Source organism: Myotis myotis, unplaced genomic scaffold, assembly GCF_014108235.1.
Source record: "Myotis myotis isolate mMyoMyo1 unplaced genomic scaffold, mMyoMyo1.p scaffold_m19_p_15, whole genome shotgun sequence".
Lineage (NCBI taxonomy): Eukaryota > Metazoa > Chordata > Mammalia > Chiroptera > Vespertilionidae > Myotis > Myotis myotis.
This window is the reverse complement of record NW_023416319.1, coordinates 17,835,568-17,850,122: the sequence shown is the minus strand read 5'-3', so window position 1 is coordinate 17,850,122 and position 14,555 is coordinate 17,835,568. Positions and strand designations below refer to the sequence as shown.

The 14,555-nt window shown below is 49.5% G+C and overlaps 1 long non-coding RNA gene and 1 other non-coding gene across 2 annotated transcripts; both read left to right on the top strand.

Moving 5' to 3' along the window:
- The first annotated feature begins 1,547 nt into the window (after positions 1 to 1,547).
- On the top strand, positions 1,548 to 1,654 carry LOC118670406. The gene has a single exon (XR_004972307.1). It is a non-coding gene; the product is annotated as a U6 spliceosomal RNA (small nuclear RNA).
- Positions 1,655 to 8,219: 6,565 nt separating this feature from the next.
- LOC118669845 lies at positions 8,220 to 12,069 on the top strand. Its single transcript, XR_004972154.1, has 2 exons — positions 8,220 to 8,668; positions 9,356 to 12,069. It is a non-coding gene; the product is annotated as an uncharacterized LOC118669845 (long non-coding RNA).
- Positions 12,070 to 14,555: the final 2,486 nt, after the last annotated feature.

The following is a 14,555-nucleotide window of genomic DNA, read 5'->3' as shown; positions in this document are numbered from 1 at the left end:
CCCTTCTCAGTAACAATGCTGATGCTCAAAGTAAAGTCTTCACAGCTGACACGTCTACCTTCCAGATTGTGTGGGGGAGTTCTGCAGGTGATAACTTCCCTGGGAGCTGCGCACAGGGGAGTGATTGTCCAGGTGTTCTCCCAGGTGGATATTATACGGTGGCCTTGAGAAACACATTCAAGGAGCTGTTGGGGTAAAGGCCCTGGAGAAGCAGCATTTAATGGTTTCAGAAGCCTGAGAAACATCAGTTGAAAGGCTTTTCCAGTGTCAGTGGGGGTTTTAGGGTGAAAGACAGAGGCTTGGAGCACAGGGACTATCTGTGAGTCATAGGACTCACTGGGTATCCCTGACCACTTGTGGGGCTTTTTAAAAAATATATATATTTTATTGATTTTTTACAGAGAGGAAGGGAGAGGGATAGAGAGTTAGAAACATCGATGAGCTGCCTCCTGCACACTCCTTACTGGGGATGTGCCCGCAACCAAGGTACATGCCCTTGACCGGAATCAAACCCGGGACCCTTGAGTCCACAGGCCGACGCTCTATCCACTGAGCCAAACCGGTCAGGGTGCACTTGTGGGGCTTTTAATCTTCGAGGGACCCGCCCTCCTCCCTGGGGCATGATGTCCTACTCTGAGAACTGTATATGGAAAGGACGGGCCTTGAGTTTTTCTAGCTTTGCTCTTGAAGATGGGTCTGCTAGAAAGGGCTGGTAGGTTAAGTGCGGTCTCAGGGAAAGGTCTAATCAGTGACTCCCAACTGTTTTTACCCTGATTTACAGGGTAATAAATAAGAAATAAATTTTGCATAGTGACCCAGCACACAGAGCGCGCGCACACACACACACACACACACACACACACACGGTTCTTGTAAGTACAATACGTACACTTATATATGTGATGCATCTTGGTACTTTATTTTCTATTTTATTCTATTTCATTAAATTGATTTCATGACCTGCTAATGGATTGCAACCTGCACTTTGAGAAACATTGGTCTAATAGATGATGACTTGTTTTTGAAGGTGATTGAGGTAGATGTTGTTCATGAATAATGAAATTCAGATGAGCAATGCAAAAGGCTGCACAGACTGTATACTTTAAATGCTCATAGCAAATCTAGAATCTAGTTTTGTGTCACCCCTAAATATAGAGGTTGGAGGTAGTAAAAACAATAACAGTAAGAAAAATAACAACAGCATTTACCGAGGAACTGCTGAGTGCTGAGAACTGGGCTAGGTACTTGAGTGGGATAAAAATACAAATAGTAAATATTCCCTGCCCTTAAAAGAGTTCATAACCTAGTGGAAAAGGTGACCAGGATCATAAACACAGACTATAAGGGTATTTCAGGTCAATGTGGCAGACTGAGGAGGTGTAGGAAGATGTCTTTCACTAGAAATATAAACTTTATAATTATGTATGATAGATTTAAAATATATAAATTTAACAATTGAAAAGTATATAACCACATTCTAAAGCAATAAATGGAAGTCCCTAAGTGCCAGGAATGAAAATAAAACTCGGATCCAAAATGCCCAGTGGGTGCTGGCTTTGGCAGCTCATATACTAAAATTGGAAGGATACAGAGAAGATTAGCATGGCCCCTGCACTAGAACCTCATGCAAATTCGTGAGGCATTCCATATTTTTATAAATGTTGATGGAAGGAGACTGGACTTTGGGTGGTGAACACACAATACAATATATAAATAATGTATTATAGAATTGTACACTTGAAACCTATACAATTTTATTAACCAATGTAACCCCAATAAATTTTATTAAAATTTTTTTTAAAAACCAAAATGACCAGTGGGGGCTCACAAAGTGATCCATTCAGATGCCTGCTCTTGGGAGTAGGAAATTTGAACTAAGAGAGCCAGAGACTGGGATGCAAGTAGAGACACATTGATGGCAATATGAAGGAGAAGGCCAATCGGCTTCAGCTTCTAGGGATACAGAGCTGCCTTGGCTTTTGCCCTTTCCAAGCCTGGATGTGAGAGACTCCTGGGTCTTCTCAGTAAACATCTCTGTGCTTCAGCTAGCTCAGGCTGCTTTCTGCCATTTGTAGCATTATTAGCACGGCTCGACTAAAGAAGGGATCTCCTTTTCATTGGGAAGAGTCGTCTCCTAGCAATTCATACAAGTGCCAGCTTAGAAGCTCTGGTTCATTGTGGCCTAAGGGCTCCACTATGGTGCAGGTCAATCCATTCCAGAACAGGTACTGTGTCTGCCTGGCATGCATTGAGTAGGATGGTCTTGTCTCATCCCAGGAGCAGTAGCTGGAAGGCTCTGACCTAGGTTTTCCCTGCCCAGCAGGCAGCTCATCCTTCCATTTACAACAGAGGCATCAGGTGCACCAAAGTGTTCCATTAACAGTGCCAGGCAACCAGTAAACTACTCCAGGATCTAAAATGTGTTGAAAGAACTAAGCAGGGAATCAGGGCAAGAAGCAATAATGTCTTATATTGTGCATCCTGGAGCTGAATCAGAGGTCAGGTTTCTCTGAAGACACTGGCTTGATTCTGTGGAGTGGTATTCCTTGTAGACTGTGGGTGTACATGATCCTGCCTTCTATCTGTATTCTCCATGTACATGAGTTACCTCTTCCTGTGGGTTGTATTCTCAGAGACCATAGATATATCTGATCTTGTCGATATTTTTCTAGGAACCCATGGCTGAATCCTGTTATATGAAGTGGAGTCCCTTATAGACCATAAGGATACCTGGTTGTGTAGCAAGGTGTCCCTGGGGCCATAGGTATACCAAGGCTGCTGGTTAGTGGCACTGCTTCTGTGTGCATGGTATTACCGGAGACCATAGTCATACCTTGTCTTGACAAGCACAGATTCCCCAGTTTTATCAAAGATATATGGGAACAGCTTCCTTTATTAAAAATAAATGCACTACAGAAGAGTGCTGACTAAAGGTAGAAGGAATTATAGAATTATAAAAGTTCCCATTTTGTAACCACTGTAGTCGCAATTGATTCAGGCAATGAATGCTAAAACCACTGGATACAAGCTGCTTAGACTCTAAGCCTTAGAGAATAGGATATTCTCACCGTCTCAAATCCTGCCCCCACTCCAGACAATGTGTTAATCATATAGGGCAAAGGGTATCTTTATAATCGAGAAACCTGGATGATGCCACCTTAAAATTATCATCACCAATAATTGGAGAAACCGATATCTTGTGCCTCCTGGTACGATGCACTAAGAAGGAAGCGTCACCTATGTGGTATCCCCGCCCGAAATGTTCGGCCTGAATGCAGTCATGAGGAAACAATCAGACAAATCTAAACTGAGGGACATTCTGCTGCCTGGACTTTCCAAAACGACCAAAATCATGAAAAAGAGAAAACAAAAAGTTGGAGAACTATCCTAGAATAAAGGAGATTAGAAAGGTAAAATGCAAATGGAAGGTCTTGGATGGAGGGATAAAAAGGACACTATTGGGACAATTGAGGAGTTTTTAACAGGTACTCAGAGATTAGGCACATATTTAATTTCCTGAAATCCAGATGAATGTCCTTGTTCTTAAGAGATAAATACTGAAGTATTTAGGGGTTAAGTGTCATTTGTGTCAGCAACTAACACACAAGGGTTTCAGAAAGAGAAGGAGAAATCAAATTACAAATTGCTAATCTGTGTCAAGGTACACGAGTGTTTGTTACAACAATGAACTATTCTGTAAGTTTAACATTTAAAAAAAAAACATTTGGAGAAAAGAAGCCATTTTAAATACTCCTAATGAAATACGTAATGGATCTAGTCAATGGTAGTAATGGCTGTTAAAACCATTAAGTGAAAAGCTGATGAAGGGAAAAAAACTGAGAGGGAACTTTATAATGGATCTATCTGGCTGGTAGCTACTGAACCCACTAATTAATCTTAATATTATAAAAAGAAAAAGTGACAAGAAATTGTGTGGTCCTGATGGGATGCAGTCGGAAGTTCACAACATCTATAAAATATGATTGCCCCAAAACATCAAGCCAAAAGCCACACACTCTAGAATCTACCGACTTAAAGGGACAGAAAAACATGTTTACTGATAGCACAGGAGTGCTATCAGCAAGATCCAGAATGAAGGAAATTCCATAGGGCAAGTCACCCATAGTTCCTTCAATAATTAAATTTCAAGAAAAGAAAGTGTAACGTATGGAATAAAAGAAACTTAAGAGCCACAATGACCACATATAGTGCATGGATCTGGATTAGAAACAGATTCAGGGAAATTTGAATACTGAATGGATATTTGATGAGATAAGAAATTATCGTTAATTTTTATTTAGGTGAGATAATGGGATTGCGGTTATGTCGAAAGGGTCTTTAACTTTTAGAAAAGCATATTGAAATATTTATGGGTGAACTGACTCAATGTCTATGATTTGCTTCCAGATAATCCTAGGGGAGGGAGCAGGGGGTATAGATGAAATAAGATCGGCTATGTGTTGATAGTTATTGAAGCAGGGTGATATGTACATGGATTTAAAATCTGTATATGTTTGAACCCGAATAAAGTTGTAACAAATAAGTAAACGCAAGCCACTCCAATATTTTCCCAAGATATTCTCCTGAAAGAGGCTCCTCAGTGCTAGAAAGAATGACTGTCCCCTCACAAGTCGCACAGGTGAGGTCAGAAAGAGAACTCCTACGGAAGGTTGACACCAGGCCAAGGTGGTGCTAATTCTCTCTCAAGCGGAGCACTGCTTACTCTGGGAGGCTCTGTCTTTTGTTTTGTTTTTAAACCACTCTGTTGAGTAGGAAAAACAAAATATTATTTCTGGGCAGCTCGCTGCCCCAATCTAGGTTAAGGAATGGGGTTTGCAAAGGCTAGTGGGTTGGACCCAAGGTGGAGGGAGCAGGTGAAATTAGATGTTTTGGGGGGGGGGGTTTGTGGGGCTGTGTTGAGGTTGAGGTCCAAGATCAGAGGTCAAGGGTGGGGCTGGAGGGAGGAGCACATCACTAAGGGGTGTTCTGTGTAGACCTAGTGAGCTTCTAGAGCAGCCTCTCCTGGCCTTCGTGCCTCCATCCTGGTGCTTCAGGTCCCCTGGGTGGGGTGGCCCATCCTTCCCCACTCCGGTCCTCATGCAGCCCCATCGCCAGGTCCTTCTTTCCCTCTGGTCCACATTTACTGCCTCCCTCCTGGAGCTCCCTCCTCACCTCATTCTTCATTCCCTGTCTCCACCCTATCAGACACCCCGGTTCAGGGTCCAAGAGAAGGACAGCTTTTATGTGGCTTGTAAAATTCTATTATATCTGTATTCAAAACCTAGCAGCTGAGAAACACTGGTAATAGGCGTGTTATTAAGCGTGTAAATACACATCCACTCCAGGGCCTCCAAGGGGCGGGGGCGGATCCTCAGCCCTGTTGTCTCCCCTGCATGTAAGTCCCTGCCCACCTGGCCTCCTCCCCAGACTTGGCCCTTGCGTGGAGGCCCAGGCCTCCTCCAGTCTCCAACCACCGTTGTAGTCCTAGTCCTAGTCCTGTAAAGCCCCGACTCTTGGAGAAAGGGGGTGGGGGGGAAGAGGGCCGAAGAAAAAAAACATTAGGAAAAAAACTCCCACCCAGAGAGCATTCTTTCTGCAGCACTCAGGAAAAAGGATGTCTCACAGGGGACGGGAAGGCGAAATTTTTTCACATCCAAATGGATTGCAATTTCCCTCCATTTAGCACCTGAAGGTAATTAGCTCGAAGAGACTGCCGAGTGCGAAACACGTTCACGGAACATTAACTCTCACACATTCTCCAGTTGCAGGGAATTAATAGGAAAGATTAAAGTTTAAAGAGAGCAAAATGCCATTACCTCGCCAGCCACCTCTCTCCGCGACAGTATCCAGCCCCCGAAAACCTTCGGCCAGTGCTTGGGCCGGGGCCGGGGCTCGGGGCTCAGCCTCTAGCCTGGCTGGCTGGGGCATCTGGGTGTGCCCCATGCAAAGTACTAGCATGTGCTGATGTGCACACACGTGTGCAAAATAGGGTGGCTCTGACCCTTCCCAAGGCCAGGGCAGCCCCTTCCCATCACCGTGAAGTTTGGGGTGAACAGGGACAGATGTGTTCTCTTTCAGGTTTACGCCTGGCATTGTTGGATGTCCAGGTCCTGGGGGGCGGGCTGTGCTGGGAAGGGTCATCAGCGTGGATGTGCCCTGTGATTTTGGTGTAGAGGGCGAGGTCCGCCAAATGGCCAGCAATGGAGCGGTGAAGGGTGTCACTCCCACCTTGGTGTGTATAGAAGCACTGGGATGAGGTGACAGAGGGAGTTGCCGCCACTCTTATAAGTCAGACACAACCCACACACATACGTGTGCACACACATGCAGTCTCCCATTGTCACACACAGATGGCCTTTGTCACTGCTTTTCTCAAAGTTTATGTAGGCTTCAAATTCTAAAGGTTTCTGTGTTGCTTCAGTATTTTAGGAAAAGATGAGAGACAGAGAGACGGAGACAGAGAGAGAGAGAGAAAGTGGGGGGGGGGGAGAGTGAGGGAGAGAGAGAGGGGCAGAGGCAGGCAGGAGAGAGAGAGCGCGAGATGAAATTGAGACATGGAAGAATTTATTGCCCAGAAAATTCCATTCTGCTATCTGATTCAAAAAGTCCAGTCCCCCCAGCTTCGGAAAATCTATTTTCCACATTTTAATACCCTGCAGAACAGTCCTCATAACTCATCCGAGTGTGTTAAGCACAGTTTTATTAGATCTGAAACAAATTTTGGTGGGGAGATACTATAGGTCATTAACCATGGAGTAATTTTATCCTTGTTTCCCTAATGATGCCATAATGGCGAGCGAATTTCTTAACTAAAGACCAAAGAACATTTTGAAGGTCAGTTTCATCTGTGAGCTCCTTCAAGCGCTTCTCAGAGAAGATTGGAAAACTCGCCGATTTTTTGAAGAGTCATTAATAATGTGAAAGCTGAAAGCACCCTCCATTTGCGTTCCTGCTTTTTACCTTTTAATTTTATATCGTCCCCGCTCAGAGCCCCGCTCCCACTCCTTCACCCTCCTCTGGACCTCCCTCCCACCAACCCACCCGCGCTCAGAACACGGCTGCCCAGCACCAGGGACCAGGCCGGCTGCGAGGGGGCAGGCGGGGCTGCAGTGGGGGAGGCAGAAGAGCTGGAGGGGCCAGAGACACCCCACGGAGATGGGGGCCCTTGCTATATTCCCAGAGAGGGTAGGCTGTGTGAGGGTGCTGTTCTAGGCCCGGTGTACATGTGCATGTGCGTGCACATATGCAGTGTAGGGGACTGAGGTGTGTACTGGCTATACAGACACATGCTGGGGACCAATGGGGACTTCGTCTCTATAGGTGGGTCCCCCTATTGAAGGTAGGCTGGGAAAGGTGTCTGAAAACCAGCACAGGATCAGTCCAGTGGCCTGGGCAGTGGGTCTATTGGTAGGGGGGGCGGCTCCTAACAAGGGTGGACATACATGGAGTGCTTGAGACGATTTATAGCATGTGTTCATGCACACACATGTATGTCCTGGGAACGCTGAGGCCATCAAGGCAAGAGCCCAAGGCCCCTTCCCACCAGTAAATATCTAGACACTAGAGACAGGGATCATTCTCTGGCCAGCCCTCACTCCTTCATCCGCTCGTCCCCTTGTTCCCCAGGTCTGGAACCCCTCACCCACTCATTGTATTCACCTCCTGATCCCCAATCTCTGGCTCCTTGGATCCCCCTAGTTCCATCCTCCCCCCTCAACCCCCGTCACCGACCTCCTCACCCACCCGAGGGCCATCACTATGGGTGCCCAGCCGGGAGCCAAGGTGGGGCGGCACTTCCGTGTGTGCGGGTTTGGGAGGAGGGGGCGGCGTGGCGACACTCCACGCTCCCAGATGTGGTGGCAGCGATAATTCCAATTTTATGCCTTTGTTATGGCTTTAATCACTTTCTTTATGCGTTTTGTTCCAGCGATCAGGGAGAGACACCTGATAGGCAAAGAGGATACCAGGGGAACCATTTTTATTTGGAATGTGGTGAGAAGTCTAATTAGAATCTGAATTCTGCTGAGCCTTGAAATGGCCAGCACTTTATCCTGATCGCCTTAGATATTGTTTCGAGTCAATCATCTGTCATGGGCGGCAGGAGAGCCGCTCCCTCCACACCACCCTCCCTCCTGCTGCAGACCCGGCCTGGGCACACTGCCGGAAGGGGGGTGCCTCCTCCGGGGGGGGGGGGGGAGGGTGCTGTTTTGTATGGCCCACCCTTCCTTGAAAGGCCCCTCTTTGCTGGGATGCTGAACTGAACTCGTAGAAGGAAGGGGCTGCAGGAAGAGGGAGCTGAGGGGACTGTATTAGAATTGGGGAATATTGGGGTGATGCCAAGCTAGTCTGGGGCACCTCCTAAGAGCTCCCAGCACTTTGACCACCCCACCACCTTTCTGTCAATGGCCACAGGGACTCTCATTTCTTTATATCCCCCAGACAAATTGTCTCTCCTACCTGCGAACTGTACCTCAAACTCCCCACTCCCATTGCTGGCCCCGCATTTGCCACCCACTCAGCTCTATTTCTCTGATTTGCTTTCACTCCAGTCTGGCCGCTGGAATGTTGTTCCTATTTGTTCTTCCTGTTTAGGACTCCTGCCGTCTGTCAAGTCCCCAGACTGGTTCTGCCTCCTCCAGGAAGCCTTCCCTGATTGCCCGAACCCACAGTGAGTGAGCCCCCTGAGTGTTGGACAGTTACAACATGGGTCCCATCCTGTGGTGGCCATGCCAACTGTAGGCACTCACTCCAAACAGATTCCTGGCCCATTTATCTTTCTCCTGCCTTTAAATAGTTTCCAATTGTCACCTCTCTTTTTCTTTAACTGTGTGTGTGTGTGTGTCCTGAATCCTCTCAAATCCCCTTTGAACATGGCTAAATGAAAAGTAGAAATAAATATTCCTCTTCATAACAATTCATCTCCCCAGCCATGAGCTCCCCAAAGTCTGCCCATTTCCTCCCGTCTCCTGCCTCTTCCACCAATTCTGACCACAATCCTAGGACCAGGCGCCCAGTGGGAGCTGCACTATCACCCCCAGCGTCACAGGTTGCACTGAAGCTTTCTGCCTCCTGCTTCCCCTCACCCCCAGGACATACCATTGTGGGGGGAGGGGGGACAGTTAGTGTCCAACGTAAGTCCTGTTTCTAGGAGGGAAGAGCAGACTGTGCTCTATGACCACCTCCGTGGCAGACGGCCTAGACCAGGGGTGGGCAAACTTTTTGACTCGAGGGCCACAATGGGTTCTTAAACTGGACCGGAGGGCCGGAACAAAAGCATGGATGGAGTGTTTGTGTGAACTAATATAAATTCAAAGTAAACATCATTACATAAAAGGGTACGGTCTTTTTTTTTCAGTTTTATTCATTTCAAACGGGCAGATCCGGCCCGCGGGCCATAGTTTGCCCACGGCTGGCCTAGAAGGTTGGTGACTCCTTGGAGGCCAGAGATCCACATATGGTGAATGTGAGTACTTTTTAGATGTTTGGAGTACTCAACCCTCTGGCCAGTAAGTACACCCCCATAAAGCAGTGCCCTCACTGATGGTCAGTGTCCCCATGAGCCTCCTGAATAGTCACTACCCTCTAGGGATTATCTGTGTAGTGGGGGTGCTTTGTGGATGGTCCAAGGGGCAGTATAGTCAGACACCCCTATAGAGAGGCACAGAGGGCCCCCAGAATACCCTCCCCACCCACTCACCTCCCCATCCCCATCTGGACCCAACTTTGAATGCACCCCTGGCTCATTTGCTCCTGATGGTCTCTTTCCCTGCTTGCACCTCAGTTCTCCCCAGGCCCTGTGCTCTGGGTGGACAGAGGGGAGGGCACCAACCATGGTCGGCAAATCACGGGGCTGTGGTTGGGAACTGGGGGTGGTTCTCTAGAGTGCCCTGCCAGGGCACTAGTCCTTTCTCCCTCCCAGCAGCCCTCACCAGAAGGCATGGCTGTGTTGGCACCACACTGATGGTGGAGAGTGAAGAGACGCAGGGAGATGGGAGGAAGGGAATTCATTAATGGTGAGGAGGGGTGTTTATAGGGGAAGGCAAGACAGTGGACTTAGGAGCAAGCTTCCTAACGGGAAATTGCAATCTGCCATTAACATCTAGGTGTAAATTAATATATCAGATGGTGTGTGTGTGTGTGTGTGTGTGTGTGTGTGTGTGTGATGGAGGGTCAGTAGGTCAGAGTCTCAGGCCCCCGTCCAGAGGAAGCAGGACCCTGGCTCACTTGGTCTGCCCATGCCGAAGGGTGGGAGTGTGAGCGAGGGTGGCTCATTCTCCAGCTGCTGTTCTCCCATCTACAGAGGAGTGGGGGCTGGGGGAGGCTCGGGCTCCCAGCCCAGGGAGCACATGTGCTGGGTGGGGGTAGAGAGGGGGAGGACAGAGATGCCAAAGCTGGTAAAGGCCTGGCCTCTTCCCATCTCAGACACCCTCGAGGCACTGTCCTCTCTACATCCAGAGCTTGGCTGCAGCGGGGTAGATGAAAAGGAGGAGAAACTGTTGGATAAAAAGAAATTTGAAAAAAAAAAAGTAAGTGAAATATTCAAACTGGAAAGTGATATTATAGAAACTGCAGCCCACGGCTCAGTGCATTCAAATTTATTCAAACTCGGCGCCTGACAGTGATGGATGCGGCAGCTTTTCCCACAATATGGAGAAGGCGCGGGGGCATTTAGGACTGCGGGTCCCCTCCGGGAGGGTGGGGGCCCACACCACCTCCCATGCCTTGCTCCTCCTAAACTGGAAGCATAGTTCTGGGTCCTGCTCCCTCTACTCTCCCAAGACCCAGCCACTTCCTGTAGGCCACAGTTCTGGGGTCCTGGGGGATTGGGTCCCACCAGCTCAGATGCTTAGGGGATGGCCCAAGACAGAGGTAGCAGGCTGTGAGCCAGCGTGATCACCAACGCCATGGAAGAGGGTGGCTAACCTGTCCACGGAGGTTAGAGGAAGAACACCGTGGTGTGGTTCAAAGCCAAATAAATAGTGTGAACCCAATGTGCCCCCAAGCACGCTGGGGCCTCAGGGTGCCAAGTCAGGGAACAGTCGGTCTCCTCCCCGGCCAGGGTGGCAGCCACCCCACCCAGGAGAGGGACAGAAGAGAGCCTGTGAGGAAGCCTTGAGTCTGGGGGCTTGGCCCGAGCAGTGAGTAGGTGACAGTGTTCCTGAACGTGTGCCCTGGAGTGTCCCCTGCTCCCAGCCTCCACTCCACCAGCTCTTTTCCAGACAAGGTTGCCCATGGCCTCCTGTCCAACCTCCTGGCCAATAGACCCCCCGTCTGAGTCCAGGCTCCATCCCTTGGAATACTGGCCACTCTGGAAAACTCACTGGTCTCTTGTCTCTCTTGCCCGTTGCACTCGCCTGCTTTGCCCACATCTCTAACGTTCCTTTGTCTCTTTCACGTCCTACCACTTCCCGAGATGTGGCTGCGGTGCAAAACCCAAGCTTCAGCTGGGCCCTCTTCTCTCCTACCGCTTCTCAGAAGACTCATCCGCTCGGCACCTCAGCTAACACCTTCCTGCAGGTGATGGGACCCCTGGCCTCGGATTCCAAGCCTCTGTTCAGATCCAAGTCCACAATCCACACACCACAAGGCTAATATGTTGAAAAGCAAACTCATCTGTCTCTCTTAACGCCAGAAACAATATGTGATTCCCTATTTTGTAAAGAGCCCCATCACCCACCCACATACCCTCATAAAAACTTTGAACCTCTAGCTCTTCACCCAGCCCATCTCTACCTTCAATCAGCTTACAAATTCAGAGATACTTCCTATGTCTTTTGCCCCCACTTTTCCCTCATCATCACCACTCACCCAGGAATGCCCTTATCACAGCTTTCCTGGATCCCTTCAATCCAATCAACAAACCATTACTGAGTGACCACCATACACCGGTCTCCAGGCAAAGCATCTTCCTCCAAGCGGGGCTCTCGGCCTTTAAGTTCTACATCTCCAATTGTTCTATGGCTGCTGCCAGGTTGATGCTCCTAAAACACAGCTCTAATCATGTCACTCGGCTGCTCAGACACCCTCAATGGCTCCCCACTGCCTACTAAATAAAGTACAAACTCCTTACTCTGATGTTCACAGCCCTTTGTGATCTGGCCCCTACCTACCCGTCTCTCAAGTCTTCCCGATACTCTCCTTCACTCATATTTGCCAGCCAAGTTGGACTCTGAGTATTTCCCCGCACACTCCCCGCCCAGCGATTTCCTACCTGCGTGCACTGGTTCATGCTCCTCCTCTTTCTGGAACGGCATCACCCTCCAACATCCCACCTCATCTCTCCCCGTCAATATTCTAATCCTCTGCAAGGCCTGATTCAAGCCAAGCCATAGTCGGACTATTCCCTGTAAAAATGCATAGCGAAGTGCCTGCTGGCTGTCACTGTTGTTATCCCCACCACCACCAGACGCGGTTTCTCTTCTCTGTGGACCTTCTAGTCCTCTCTACAGCTTTCCTGGCTCCTAAAGAGCTTTCCTGATACTGATATCACCAAAACATTTGCTCTAACACTGTCCTGGACTTCTTGAGAGCCAGAACTAAGTCATGTTCACTTGTGTCCCCCTCAGCCCCTAGCCCAGGAGACGCGATAAGCACTTGTTGAATAAATGAATGAGTAACTGCGTGAACAAATGAACCAGTACAGCAAAACTGGCTGGGACACGGCTTTGTGACACAGACTTGGCTCTTCTGAGCCTCCTGTTCTGAATAGTGACCACCTAGCAGTTCCCTGTCATTACTCCTGGCCCTCCTGACATGTGCCCAGGTGAGCTGGGACACACATGTGCAGGCTGTATGACAGGTGTGTCATCCCTAGAGCAAGAGGAGAGTGTGGCAGAGTCCAGCCTTCCCAACTCATCAATCAAAGGGCACTTGCTGACAGGTCCTGAGTGCCGGCTCTGGGCTCTGCTGGGGTTGGGGCTACAGCTGGGGGAGGAGAGTTGCCCTCTGGGGGTTCACGGTCTAGTTGCCCCTTCACTCCTCCTGTGACTCTCAGACCAGTGACTGCAGACAGTGACGGGCATGCCAATGGGTGGAGCCAGCCCCTTCCCCCAAGCTGCCCTGAAATGTTACTTAGTGCAGAAGTAGTACAACTTTTGGTGTAGATCTCACTACCCCATCTGGACTAGAGCTCCCCTGGGAGGACTGTGGCCTTCTGCAGAATTCTCCACTAGAGCCCAGAACCACCTAGCTCAAAGCTGCTGGATGGCTGGGTAGATGGATGCCATGAACAGTTGACAAAATAAAGAGTAAATGAGCAACTAACTAAACACATGATGAACAAAGTGCTGGCAGATTGGCACAAATCACACTAGTTGGCATTTACTGAGCACCTACTAAATGCCAGGCTCTATGCTAAACCCTTCAGCTGAACTGACACATTTAATCTTCCCTTCGGAGTGGGAACTATTATGATCCCATGGAGGAAACTACAGCTCAGGGGAGTGAAATAACGTGAGCGAGAGCACCCAGGTCATCGGTGACAGAACCTTGGTTCCCTGCCCTAAACTCATCACCATCCTTGGTGACCTCCTGGCCAGGGTCATCTCTCCCTCCCCACACCACCAGCCCTTTGGGGGTTGGGGTGATGGAGGTAGATTAAGTGGGGTCCTGGGGAGGAGGTTCACAAACGGGTGGGGAGGGTGGTAAGGCCCCTGTCCCTTCCCGTGCACCGAGGGGGACCTCTGGGCTCTGGATTTGACTTTTTCTTCCCGTCCCCCTTGGGGACAAGGCAGAGTTCAGAAAAGGCACAGCCAGGGAACCTCTGTTTCCCTTCACCCCTCTTCCATCTGAGAGGGGAGTAGCAGCCTCTCCAGGGGGTCCCCACGCTGCGGGGCGCCCCATCCCTCCCGCCCCTGCCCCCTCAGGCGAGTCCCTCAGGGCCTGGCCAGATACAAACAAGCGCGCTAAACTCCGGGAGATTTACAGCGGGCGGCTGGGCGTGCGGGCGGCCGCCGGTGAGATATCTCCAAACAGCGCACTAACCACTTTCCATTTTATACCTCACCAGCTTTATAGCATCTTAAGGATTTCTGTGCACGGCTGGCTTCCCGCCCAGGGAAAAAACCCAGCCTTGTAAATAAATACTAAATATATATGAACAGAGACGACAGCGAGAGAAGGGGAGGGGGTTGCCGCCAGGAGGGGGTGGGGGTAGCAGCCCAGTGCGGGCCACTGATGCGGAGGAGGGGCAGGGACACATGGGGGTGTCCGAGACAAAGGCCACAGGGAAACAGCAGTTGACAGGAAGAGCGAGGGAAACTGAGATCACACAGAGATGGAGGCAGAAACTGCAAGATGGAGGCTGGGTGGAAGGGCTGGCTGCGCACAGAACCGGGCTCGTGTGTGTGTGTGTGTGTGTGTGTGTGTGTGTGTGTGTACGCGCGCGCGCGTGTGTGTGTATGTGTGTGTGTGTGTGTGTGTGTACGCGCGCGTGTGTGTGCATGTGTGTGTGTGTGTGTGTGTGTGTGTGTGTGTGTAGGGAGAACTGGCTTAAACCTTGAGGAGATAGTGTGTGCAGATGCACGCGTGACTATTTGCATGTGTGGGGGTGTGTG